This window comes from Micromys minutus, assembly GCF_963924665.1.
Source record: "Micromys minutus genome assembly, chromosome: 20".
In the NCBI taxonomy this organism is placed as follows: Eukaryota; Metazoa; Chordata; class Mammalia; order Rodentia; family Muridae; genus Micromys; species Micromys minutus.
This window is the reverse complement of record NC_137955.1, coordinates 50,695,535-50,707,544: the sequence shown is the minus strand read 5'-3', so window position 1 is coordinate 50,707,544 and position 12,010 is coordinate 50,695,535.

Below are 12,010 nucleotides of genomic sequence, written 5' to 3'. Positions count from 1 at the left end.
TTAACGTCTGTTAATAAAGCAATTGCTAAGTGAATTTAGTTTCTCTGACAGGATGGCATAGGTCTAAGAACATTGCCTATCGTGAGGAAACGTTAAAAGCATTCTACCGAAAGAGACTGGCTGTAGACAACATGCATTCATGACAGTATTCCTGTTTATTTTCCATTTCTGATACAAGCATAGAGGATCCTGCTTGGCTAGAGGGGTAATTCTGCTAGCATCTTTTGTGTGTGTGTTTTCTTTAATTAACCTAAATTAATTTACCAAAGGGGGGAAAATCAATGATGGTAGATTTTTTCCCCCATTCACCAGACTGTCTTTTGGAGAAGAGACATTTGTAACAGTAAGTGGTGTCCAGGGAGTCAGGTGGACTCTCCCTAGCCAGCCTTTCAAGCCATTAAGCTGTGGTTTGAGTGTGTCCTTAGAGGGAATGATTAATTGAGTCTTGGTTTAATATGTGGATTGTTCCCAGAAACCCATCCCTTTCCTCTGTGTGCACAATGCAGCACTGCCCTACATCAACTCTTGCTCTAGGATAAATGTCATAGACCTCCACACTAGGGCTTACTCCAGTCACAGTAAGATTGCCTGGAACCATCAGTCACCTGTGATAAAACCCAGTGGGCTCAACATTGAGGCTTGTCTACGTGGTAGCACGGTGGATACTCCCTCCCATGATCCTCCAGACCCTTTGCTATGATGCCTTCATCTGAAAGACCCCAAACCACAACTGAATTGGGACATTCATGGCCGAGAGGTTGCCTGAGCTTCTCAGGTTTTCTGAGTTGAGTGTGCTGTCTAATTCTGTCCTGTTGGGGAGGCCTGGTGGGAGAACTTCCCAAATGAATTCTATGCAAACTTGTGATGACTAACTTAGTGAATTGTGTCAAATTTTAAATTTTATTTTTATTTTATTTTTTTATCAACTGCTGGATAATTGAAGGGGAGAAGATGCCCAATTGACATCCTGCCCCAGGCACCAGCCTGACTTGCCACAGCCGCGCCTCCCAAGACAGATGTCAAGAAAGAGTGTGGCTTCCCACAGAAGTGGTACCCCGCTCCCTGTCAAAACTCCGCAGCCCTCGCCTGCTGTCACACTTCGGTCTTGTCTCTGCTCCATCAGCTCCCACTTCCAGTAGAAAGTAAACATCCCCAAATGCATAATGGATGACAAAGAACTTTGAAAAGAAATGACCCTCATATTCCCTTAGAGGCTCTCATTTGACACGGTGACACCAGTCATACAGTTTTACCACACAATCAAAGTCTCAATTACCAGCACAATAAAGTAAATCAGACTATAATCTTTCCTTGTTTAACTATTTTTAGAGAAAAGTATCTATTTTTAGGTAAGCAAATGAATAATGAACCGATCCAATACAGCCCAACTGCAGACAAACTTGGCACTGTCAATCAGAGCCCTGTGCCTGTCTCTGCATCCCAGAGAGGTCCTTCATGTTTACTGTCCATTCAGTCACACAGTGGACTCAGCCTTGCTATGGTGTCAGGATCCCCACTATATGCCAGAATTTATAAAAACACTATACTGCAAAGTTTGCCTTGAAATCCTTGATGCCCAAACCCCAAGTTTCTATAGGGCTCCACCTGAATGCTCACCAGGATACAACTTTAAGCTGAAGTAAGACAGAATGTTCCCAAGCCATGAATATAACACATGTCTCTGCAGGATGTAGGTGAGGGGTCCTATTATAAGCAGGTGCCAGGCAAAGTCATAGTAGCCATCTTGAGACAATGCCAGGGCAGGGATGGGAATGGACAAACATTGTGCAGTGTGAGGAAGCAGAGGGGCATCAAATAGTGCTCCCATTAGGGAAGCCGGCATCAAGATTCCTCAACAAGCAGTTGATCCAGCACCCCCACTTCTGTGTAATGCTTACAAAGAAAATAGAATCATTATGTCAAATAAATATCTATGCTTTTATGCTCATAGTTCATAAGAGGGAATTGTGGAATCTGTCTTCCTATCAGTAATTGAACAGACAAGAGAATATGGCCCTGTCACATATTTGATACTGTGAAGCTCATACAAAGGCCATCGTGGTTATTTGTCACAAGGGTGTACCTGGAAAGTATTCTCTAGGTGCAGCGAACAGGACTCAGAAAAACAAACATTGCATGATCACACTTTACACTGACTGTCAACCCCTGAACTCTTAAAATTGGAGTATAATATGAATATCATGTTTTTAATGTAGAGGGGGGAAAGAGAGATGCTGGTCGAAGAAGCACAGTCTGAGGCTGGAAAAGGAAGGATGCTTTGGGGTTCTGTCTCTCTCTAGTGGTAAGAGTGGCGTGTAGAAATGACAGGGCCTTGTACTCCTAAGAAACTCCTGTCTTCCTAGATGCTTCTCTGGGACCACCTGCAGTGGCCCAGCCGGCATGTGCTGATCCTGGGAAGGGGACTGGCCCCCCTAGACTACGTGTCCAGAAATGCCATTTCTTGGGAGCTCTTTGGAAGAGCAACTGTGTTGTACAAAGTGACGTGTGATTGAAGTGTTTCTCTTGGAAAGTCCGGAAGGCTCTTAGTGTGTTGGTGAACAGGGTTCCTACATCCAGGAAGCTCTCCAGCAAACACTGTGAAGCCCGACATGCCGTGAGCAGTCATCCATGGCAAACATTTGCTTAGCAGCCACTTCTTCATCTGTGACATAATTACTCCAGGAAACCCCGTGTGCACACATGGTACCTGAATCCCGTCATCCACTGGGGGAGTCACTGAAAGTTGAGGTTTTCAACTAACATGAGAATTATTCTTCAAAAGCCTGCTGCATGTTCTTGTGGGAGGTTTTTGAGAGTCCAGGATTCGTTGATTCTCAGCTTCAGTCCTGTTCCCCAGTGTCTGGGCCACGTGTATCCCCATGTTATTCCCATGTGTACTCCCTTAGAAATGCCACTTAACTATCTCATGCACATGAGCCTGTATCACCACAGGAGCCTCCCATACTGACATCACTGAACTCCAAGAAGCAGGCTCACCAGCTGTGGAGCAGCCAAGAGCAGATCCCTTTTCAACATTAGGAACAGTCATTTACTGATGGTGTCCCCTGAGAGGAAGAAACATCTTAGGCAACTACTCATTCTGAAAGAATAGTTCCAGAACTGGCCATGAATTACCAGGCCCAACAGCAATGTAACCTTGATTTAGAATGATTAGTAATTTGAGGTCCCAGGATTCTCACGTTGAGGACAATCTCCCATGATGCAGTTTATCTACTCTACAATGGGACTTGGGGCCCGTGCTAGATTTACTCATTCATCTCACACCAAGACTAAGGCCAGGAGGCAAGAGGGTCCAGAGCTTGAAAAGGTACCTAGGCCCAATTATCTCCCTTAGTTGTCCCTGCTGGCTGCTATATTGATAAAGATCTCACTGAGAGTTGTGTGAGCACCTGTTCTTGTAAAAGGAAGGCTTGGTATGGGCATGCATGACATATGTGCTCAGTGGGTTTTGCATTACCATATATAGCAATGAATATTGCCTTAGCCATTTGTGTGGATATCTAACAGAAGAAGCTGTGGTCTTCACCTTAGGTAACCAGTGTAGTTGGCATAAAAGTATCTTCCACAAGGCTTCTGCGTAGATGGCTTCATCCCTAAATAGTGCACTCGGTCATTGAAAGGTTCATGTGAGCACAATTCTAACTTCTGAGCACAACATTCTGTCTCCAACATGGTACAGCCCATCAGATAGCTCTATAAGCGTTTTAGTCTGAAAGTCAGTTTCTTCCATTAATAGCCACAATGAAGACAGATGGTTGCCTTGAGGTTCTAATTTTCTTCCTATTGCATGACCCAACGCAACTTGGAGAGGAAAGGGTTAACTTCAGCCTACAATTCCACATCATGAAGTCCATCATCAAAGTAAGTCAGGGAAGGAACTTAAGGCAGGAACCTGAAAGCAGGGACTAGAATAGAGGTCATGGAAGAACACTACTTATTGGATTGCTCCCCATGGTTTTTGCTCTTCCTGCTTTCTTAAAGTACCCAGGACCACGTATATGCCCAGAGGAGGTATCTTCCACAGTGGGCTGAACTTTCTCTTATCTACTATCAACAGCAAATGACCCATAGATTTACCCAGATACAATGGAGGTTTTTTTTTTTTTTTTTTTTTCTCAACTGAAGTTCCCTCTTTCTAAATGCCCTTAGCTTCTGTCAAGTTGATCAAACAACAACAACAAACAAACAAAAACAAAACAAAAGAAGAAAACAAAATAACAAGATGATAAAACAACCAACATACTAGGTTGATGGTTGTGTCTTCATTCATTTCTTAGTCCAGATCCCCCACTGAATATGCCAGACTTTAAAATTCTGAATTAATGATATGACAGTTACCTTCAGGCTCGAGGAAGAATTCTGGATAGTTGCAGAAAGGTGGCCCTTTATGTATTGTGCTTCATGAGCAGAGTTTATAATTTATCAAGTCCAAATTCTTTCATCTACAGATGACAGAATCAAGTCTTGAGAATTAATATGGCTTCTCAATATCTCATTAATACACAGGCAAAAGTTCTATTTTTATATGTAAGCACGTTTGCCTATATGTATGTATGTCAACAATTAGAGTGCTTAGTATCTTCAGAGATCAGAAGAGGGTGTTCGGTCCACTGAGACTGGAGTCACAAATAGGCATAACACACCAGATGGATAATGGGAACTCAACGTAGGTTCTCTGCGAAATCTACAGGTGGTATCAACAGCTGAGCCTTTTTTACAGCTTTCAAAAGTTATACCTTGATATTTAATCAATACAATGCAGAAAGTGGAGCTGTTCTCTCCATAGGGTGGGGCAAAAATATCCCATGGCACAGGTCCAATGTCCCTGTTACTCTTGAGGCTGAGATAAGAAAGACAACAGTTTCAAGGCTAGCCAAGCTATAAACAAATTAGGAGAAGGAAGAGAAGGAGGAGAAAGAAGAAGGAGGAAGAGAAGAAAGAGAAGGAGGAGAAAGAAGAAGGAGGAAGAGAAGGAGAAGTTGGAGAAGGAAGAAGGAGATGGAAAAATAGAAGGAAAAGATGAAGAAGAAAGAAGAAGAGGAGGGGCATGCGGAGGAGGAGAAGGGTAAGGAGTAAGAGGAGGAGGAAGAGAAGGAGGAGAAAAAGGAAGAGGAGAAGAAGTAGAATGAGAAGGAAGAGGAGAAGAAGTTGTTGGTTCAATGCCTGCCTAGGCAACTTATTGAGAATGTCTCAAGGACTGTTAATGGGGGAAAAAATGAAGGAGTCTGGGTGTAACTCAGAAGAACAATCCCCAATACACCCTTTGCCTGGCTAGGTGTACCCACACACAGGCTGCCAGGCAGCATCTTTGTCTGGGCTACAAGTGTTGGGAGAGAGTAAGAAAGAAATCCAGAGATAGAGAAGTTGGGTCTGATCTTTAGTCTCGGCTTGGCTTCCTTTTCACTCCTACTAAGGGTGACTTCAGACTTGTGTGTGGCCATCTTTACTCTGTCTTCAGCTGCTTAGTTCCTACAGCTCAGGGGTGGATGAACCCTTTGCACACCTCCGATACTACATCTGCACCCGTTCCTTCTAGATTCCTACAGGTTGCTGTGAGAGTAAAGTCTTCCTCATATCTGTGTCTCAGCCATCCTTCGTGGTGACTAGGCCTCAGTGTCTCCTGAATCTTTTGATAAGCCTCATGCTGTGGCTTTGCTTCTGTCTTCCATGGGTCCCCAGACTTATCTGAGACTATGAAATGCTTTCTATTCAGGTTCTCTGTGCAACAAACCCACCTTCAGTTAATGATGACTGTACTCCTTCCCTTTTGCCAGATTCATGGTTGTCCTCAGTGATGGAAATTCTCAAGTCTATATCACTCAAAGCTCAGCCCAAAGACTGAAGTAACACTTATTATGGCTTGGACAGAGAAGACTAGCTCTTTGTGAAGAACTTTGAGCCAGGTGTTGTCGTGGGCAGAAGAATGATCCCCATGGTGCAAATGTGGGAATTCAGGTCTTTGATATGTCTCACAATGTGGCCTTGTTTAGAAGTAAAGTCTTCTTTGTACTATAATTGGTGAAGAGGAAGGGAAGTTGGAAAAGGTGCACCATGGTCAGGTGTGATGAGCATGACATCCTTGTCAAGACAATCCTTGTCAAGACAATCCTTGCACACTCAAAACTCCACCACTCAGGAGGCTGAAGCAGGACCTATCAAACTCAAGTTTAAGTTTGAGAAGCATGGTGAGATTTTGTTTTAATCAAAAAAGAAAACTAAAAAGTAACACTAAAGATGAAAACAGAGATTGAGGTGTATATCTACCAATCAAGGATCACATGATTGACAGCAATCACCTAAAACTAGGGCAAACAGACCCAGAGCAGGGCCCCAACCCCCACCCCCAACAGCTAAAAGAACTCATCTAGCAGACACCTTGATTTGGGGCTTTCAGCCTCCAAACTGTGAGACGAACCAAATCTGTGGTATCTTGTTGCAACCTCCCTGAAGCAGAATCCAGTAACAAAATAATAGCATGAGAACCTTCAGTGCATTAACATATGTAGCAGCTTTCTAAATCTATAAGTCATGCAGCAGACATAAACCATGAGAGGAAAGGTAAGGTTTGTGTGATTTCAGAGGCTGTACATGGCTGCTTGGCTCCTCAAACACAGGCAGGACTTTACAGCACCAAGAACGTGCTGAAGAGGTCAAGCCAGAGCCCAGAGACCCTCCCTTAGTGACCTGCCAAGGTAGTGCCTCTCAGTAACTTCATTCTTCCAGCTAGGTTCCTCATCCTAATGTTTCTGGAACCTTCTAAAACAGTACCACCATCTAAAAACCATTCTGAGCCTCTGGAGGACACTTCATATTTGTATCATAATAAACGGAGGAGGAAATAAAAGGTGTGTAAGTGTAGGACATGGCTGCACCCTTGGGCTGAAGAGCCAAAGACAGGAGGGGAATAAAGTGTTGCTGGCTCTCAGCCAGCAGTGGCATCAGAAGTTCTGGGAACAAGCAGAAGGCTGCTGCCTGGTGAAGGCACCTATCTAGGTAGACTCAGCCTAGGACAGAGGAAATGAACCCTTATCCCCTCCTTGTCCTGCAGGCTGCAATGGGTTCCCGTCTGCAGTCTGAAGAGAGAGGAGAGCCCTGCAGAGCCCTAGGAACACACCAGGCAATGGGAAGCTGAGTAAATGTAATAACTGGTGTCTGACCCAGTGCCTCTCGCCTTGCAGAATCATTAGGTGTCTGGGCGTGTGGCACTTACTGTCTAATTTAGACACTTAAATACTTAGACAAGTAATTTATTTTAGCTTCCCTCGCAGCTCACAATACTGCCTGTTTCTTACAGTGGTTCTCTGTGGGCTTAAGAAAATACACAGATAAGGAAGAATTATTAAGGAAATAAGGGTGGAAGGAAGGATGGTAAGAAGGAAGGAGGGAAAGGGGTATCAGGTCATCGGGAGCTGGTATCAGGGATGGTAGCAGGCTGGAGAGGGACAGTGAAAAGTCACCTGACCTGTGCGTCCCTCACTGTACACAAGCCTCTGAGACATGTGTCAAGGTTCCAAGCCAGGACTTAGAACAAACCACACAAATCAACTGTTGAGATGACACCATAGTCTTCAGCTTGTGAACTGCTCAGTGATCCCCCCACCACAGTTACTGCCACAGCAGCCACGGCAGGAAGGCACAGCTACTAGAAGACAGGAACGGGCTCATGGGCTCATACTGCCTCTTTATATTGAAGTCTTTTTTTTTTTTTTTTTTTTAAACCAAGGGTGAAGTACATCCAGCTCATGAGGGACTGTGGACCCAGGCAAGTTCTCCTGGTGGTCATGATGACTGAAAGCCACACTTCTGTGACAGGAAGTGTTCTTAATACAAAATGATAGCTTGGTCATTTCTATCCAGAAATGATGTCATGGTAGTGCAGTGTTACTGACTGCATCTGGCATGGTCTGTGGAAATCTACTTGCTCGTTCTGCAATCTTGATGTCTATAGGAAAGGTCAACCAACATATGGGGAAAGTTAAAATGTATGAGTCACCTTCTGAGAGGACCCTAGTCAGTCATGTGATGTCTGTTGAAACTTTATGTGACATAGAAGATGGTGGTCAGCCTGCAGGCCATTTGAGGGCATGAAGGATGTTTCTGAATTGGAGGAGCCTTAAAAGAATCTATAGAAGAATGGGGCACAAGGAGGGGAGGGATTTTTGCCTACACGGGTATGCTGCTTCCCTTGTGCCATCTTGGAAATGCTCCCAGAGGGCAGCAACGTTTCTTCTTCTTCTTCTTCTTCTTCTTCTTCTTCTTCTTCTTCTTCTTCTTCTTCTTCTTCTTCTTCTTCTTCTTCTTCTTCTTCTTCTTCTTCTTCTTCTCCTTCTCCTTCTCCCTCTCCCTCTCCCTCTCCCTCTCCCTCTTTTTCTTCTTCTTCTTCTTCTTCTTCTTCTTCTTCTTCTTCTTCTTCTTCTTCTTCTTCTTCTTCTTCTTCTTCTTCTTCTTCTTCTTCTTCCCCTTCCCCTTCTTCTTCCCCTTCTCCTTCCCCTTCTCCTTCTTCTTCTTCCCTCTCGTCTTCCTTCTCCTTCTCCTCCTCTTCCTTCTCCTCTTTTTCTCCTTCTCCTTTTCCTCTTCCTCCTCCTTTTCCTTTTCTTCCTCCTCCTCCTCTTCATCTGTTTCCTCCTCTTCCTTCTCCTTCTCTTCTTCCTCTTCCTCCTCCTCCTCTTCATCCTTTTCCACCTCTTCCTCCTCCTCCTTCTTCTTTTCTTCCTCTTCCTCCTCCTCCTCTCCATTCTCTTCCTCCTCCTCCTCTTCCTTCTCCTTCTGCTCTTTCTCCTCCTTTCCCTCATCTTTTTTCTTCTCCTCCTCCTCCTTCTTTTTTCTCCTGTTTTTTTTTCTTTGGGAGTAGCCAGGGGTATGTGTGCATACAGAGGTTTTCTAAAACTCAAAAAACTTTGTGAGGCCAGAAGGCCAGGAAGACTGAACCATGCCATGTGTTTCTTCTGGCATTATAAAATGAAGAAGGGAAATAGAGGAATCCAGTCACGAACTCCAAACTGCAGAAACTCTTTCGAAAATGGCCTGGGCTGACAGTTAAGTGAGAAAAAGGGCAGTAATTAGATAGCTTAGGACCTTGGGTCTTGCCTGTTTTTATCTGTTAGACCAGTCTTGGAAAATACTGGTAGACCACAGGTGTATCCTGGAGCTCTCGGAATTTCCCAGATGCCCTCTAATGATTAAGACACTGGTGTCTTGGCCACTTTTTGCTGGGCAGATATTTATAAGGTACGGAGAATAGATGTTTAACCCATCAACCTATGTGAGGTCTGGTGTGCACACCCCTTCACACCATAGCATGTACTATGAGTTCTACTAAGCTGTGTTTTGAGTGTGTGTGTGTGTGTGTGTGTGTGAGTGTGTGTGTGTGTGTGTGTGTGTGTGTGTGTGTGTGTGTGTGTGTGTGAAAAGATTTAAGGGATGTCTAGCTTGTTGACTTTTATCTACAGTGATATAAACATTTTCGGGATGATAAAAAATCCTATTCGTGTTTGGTCTAAATTTCAAACATTTTGGAAGTGTCAAGCACAAAGATGCCGTCTTGGTTTCCTATACCTCTACCCTGTGTGTCATTTCCTCTGAGGACCTGACTCGCAAGTCATCTGTGGATTTGCTCAGATCTGAGAAATGTGTTTTCATTGCTTTGCTATTATCTCAACTCCTCTCCAGTTGTTGCTGTCACTTGTTATTTGGAAGAGTATGTGAAGAAAATCCATAAATAAGCCTGAAAGCACATCCACACCATCCTGCTGATTGGAAAGAAAGATGTCATTTTAGCCATAATTGAAGGTGGCTAAGTTTATATTATAATAAACCCACTATTGCTTGTTAAAGCATGAGTTTCAAAATGCATGGCTATGGTAAAACTCAGAGATTCTCAGAAGAAACAGAATTTAATATTTCTCATCAACCTATATGACAATACTGCCCACACCTGAACTTAGAGCAGTCTGTGAACAGATCATCCAGGAACATGACATCTGTGTGGTCTCATTTCTTTTCTCTTCATCAGGTAGCATGCCTTTTCTACAAGACACACCTCTCTGATCCATCCACCCCTGCTCCCTGTGAAGTCCTTTCTACTACAGGCAAAGAGAAAGGAGGAGGTTCTTCAAATCAAGAGAACAGGAGCCCAGGTGGGCCAGCTTCTAGAGCAGCCAGAGAAAGATCCCAGCTGACCTGCTAGTTTGTAACTGGAGTTGTGCACTATACCCACTGAGTTGAATGTCTGCAAACAGGTTATCCTTGGAGCCTCTCACAGAGGACTGTGGCTGGGCATTATCTGCTCTCACCTTTGGAAGAAAGAGGAAATTATGCAGTGTAAGGTTTAGGACCCTGAGGCTCAGGTTAAAGTCTGTACCAGGGTAGCTTCAATTTCTGTAGTTTGATGCCTACATAACCAAAGGGCTTTTCATCTTCAGGAGAAGGTAGGAAAGCACCCTGGAACCTGGCTTGGAATTCCCTCAGGGGAGTTCCTGATGCAAGCAAGACTTCATAATAAATGCAAATCACAAGTGGCTCCTCTCATGGGTTTGCAGGGGTTGGGGTGTGCCTCTAAGTACAGGAAACCCTTACAGCATAAACTAGATTTACATGCTAAAAAGTCAGAGGACATTAATTCACAAAGGATCCCATGTACACAGCAGAACAGAACCCTGCTGATGGAATGGATACCTTGGCTGTCCATCACCCACATACCTTGATCAATCTGTGTTTGAGCTGTCCAGGAACAGCTACAGACTCCAAGAGCTAAAGATCGGCCCTTAAATGCTAGCACCTTATCAGGGGTCTGCTGGATACTTGGCAAATGAGGCAGTCTACCTTTTAAACAAATAATTCATTAGGTAATTAAATTCAAGCAAGATTACACTAATTAAATACACACTAACATTGAATCATAATTTCCATGTGCCTCAGTTAAAGATGCACAATTTCTATGACAGATAGAGGAAGTGGGAGAGAGAGGTAGAGTGGGGGGAGGGGAAGGAAGAGGGAGGGAGAGGGAGACAGAGGGAGGGAGGAAGGGAGGGAGGAGGGAGGGAGAGAGAGAGACCTAAAATTAAAGTTCTCCCGTGGAAGAGTAGATTTACTTGTTCATTTCCAGAGGAAAAGCAATGGGGTGAGGCTCCTGTCTAGAAACTCCAGAGTTTGTTCTCAGCTCTGCTCAGTCTGCTCAGGTTAGGGTTAATGGAAGAGTCTATTCACCAGCTTCTCCAGTGCATCCTGCAGTAACCATGCCCACCCACCCTTAAAAATCAGCAGCAACTGGTGTGCCCTTTGTCCCAAAAGGAAAGGCCACCCTAGACGTTGCTGGCCCAATGGATGACCACAGCCCTGGAGGGAAATTAGAGGTCCCTTTGTCTTCAGACCTGTGCTCCGGCTGCCTCCCTCTAATGACATTCCAAGCTTCTGCAGCAGCATCCTCATCCTCCCTGGTGCTCTTGGGGCTCAGAAGTCCCACTGGCTTTGATCTGCAATCTCAGCTGCCTGGAGCTGACAGCCCTCTGCGTGGCAGTCCGGGTTTCATTTGTCAGACATGCGTTTGCTAGCTTAGGGGAGCAGGAAGCAACACCTGTACTGCAAGAATTTACATGGCCTTGCTCTGGGATGGGATTGATTTGGGACGGGTGAAACACAAACACAAACTAATTAAAAACTGCATAATGGAGCCCTACAGGAACACGGTGGAAAAACAAATAAATACAAGCGCAGCTGGCACCGCGATTGCGCTTCTGCCCCTGGGCGACCGTCGGGTGACATCAAATTATAAGCCCTGAAAACCTTCTTTCACACCGTCGCTGCTGATAGTATTGGAGGCATAATGGGAGAGATCTGGTTAATTAAGGGGAAATTTATAAAATATTTACGTGTGTGCACATGCATGCAATCTTCATCCTGCGACTCCAAGGATACTGATAATCTTGTTTCTCTAGACTGATTCCCCTAAGATCCACTCGGCAGTCCTTAGTCCCCTGCGATTTTCAGGCCT